Source organism: Lactuca virosa, chromosome 7 (genome assembly GCF_052849685.1).
Source record: "Lactuca virosa cultivar CGN04683 chromosome 7, Lactuca_virosa_CGN04683_v6, whole genome shotgun sequence".
In the NCBI taxonomy this organism is placed as follows: domain Eukaryota; kingdom Viridiplantae; phylum Streptophyta; class Magnoliopsida; order Asterales; family Asteraceae; genus Lactuca; species Lactuca virosa.
Genome location: NC_136432.1, coordinates 254,563,609 through 254,565,618, shown reverse-complemented (window position 1 = coordinate 254,565,618; position 2,010 = coordinate 254,563,609).

The following is a 2,010-nucleotide window of genomic DNA, read 5'->3' as shown; positions in this document are numbered from 1 at the left end:
CATTTAACAGTATAATCTCCTCCTATTATTAAATTTAAGATCGGTCGAGAATTAGCCGACGGAGTCTAAATGAAAGTTTTAGATCTTGTTTTTACCTACGCGTAGATATAAAGAATGTCGAGAGTAGAGCTCGTATGTTAAAGATATGGACGAAACTTGGTCCCTACTCTTCGAGCGCGATAAATTCGATACAGTTTTGTAAATCTGAGATAGAATGAGAATTAGCGGACGACGTCCAAATGAAAGTTGTAGTACTCGTAAATACCAACGCGTGGATATAAATAACGTCAAAAATGGAGTTCGTATGAACGAGTTACAAATTATAATAGCATATTTACGTATTAAAATAAAGTATAAATCATATATACGTACACATATATATACAAATGTATATATCATTAGAAAGGTATCGACGATGCGGTTATTATAAGACTAGTGTTGAGTACTTTCGACATTACTTTAGTACAAATATCGTTAAATCTATTTAAAATAGTATTATGAAGGGGTGTTTAGTCGTTTATATAACTATAAGGTTATTAAGTAATTATGGAGGGTAGTTTTTGTAAATTCAATTACTATAAATAAGAGGCTTGAGCCCTCATATTTCTTGCACCATTCTTTTGATTCAAGAGTCTTTCTCTTCTTATCCCCCGAGCATTTCGGTCCCTCGTGATTCGACTTCTCTTTCTGTAGTTTTAGTATAGTAAGGTGAGCGCTGAAGCGCTGCACGAATCTTTCTTAGACAGATTCAGCGACGAAGTTCTGCCCCTGCAGAGCCCGACTCCTAGCTAAAACTCCCTTGTAAGTAAGTTATGCTTACCTATTTTAATATAGCTTATATTTAAAATTAGTATTGTTATTATGAACTTATAATAAATATTTGAGCTATTAATATGACTTATATAAGTGTCGTTATAATATCTTTTTAACTACTCGCGGTACGGGGAATCTGGTTTAAAGGGCCGCATAGGGTTGTTGGGTTTCAGAAGTACTATATGCCAAAATGGTCCTGCCCTCCGGTGTTTTATGTCTGGCCCCTGTCTGTACATAGTGGTTGGAAAGTATTGTTTAAACGCTTATATAATAATAATAATAATAAGACTAATAATTAGTCACGGTAAATATTAGACTAAAATCTAGTGGTAATAATACTAGGTTTCGTCGAAGAAAATTATTTTTAAGAAGCGAAGCGCTGTCTGAGTTCGGAATCACCACCTTAACAAGTGAGTGCATAGTTACTTTCATCTTACACATAGATATGAAGTATTTTATATACATTACGTGCTATGTGTGCATACTATCTGAATACTTGCTGTCTATACTGGATGAATGATTTTATACATGTTTTAAAATTATTTAAACTGTATATGTATTTTATATCTACAAATATGTTGGGTATGACATGGGTAGATGAAATAGTTGGTGTGTAATGAAATAAAATGATGAGAGATAGGTGATGATAGGAAGGTGATGATAATTAGGTGAGGATAGATAGGTGATGATGAATTGGGGATGTAGGATGAAAGATACCATAACCTTGTCCGACAATGTGGAGAAGTAGTCATCTACCAGAGTATAGATGGTGACCACAGACTATTCTAGACAACCCCGTGCAAACACCAGCAGGTTCATAACCTGTAGGTGATGAATTACGAGTTCAGGCGATGTTGTAACTACGTATTCATCTGATCATACTCTAACCCTTACTATGAATTACGAGTTCAGGCGATGTTGTAACTACGTATTCATGCGATGATACTCCAACCCTTACTAGGCGCGTATTGAGGGGGTAATCCCCGAATCATTACTGATTATGTGATGTAGGCAATGATCCTCAGGAAAATTCCTTAGGAACGGACATATAAGGAAATGTGATGTAAAGAGATGAGAGGTAAATACGATATAGGAGATGACCCTTAAGATAATTCTTTAGGGAATATTAAATGAAGAAAATGGGGATGGGCAATCGGGTTAATTGTTTGACATGTATTATGTGAAGAAACAAATTAA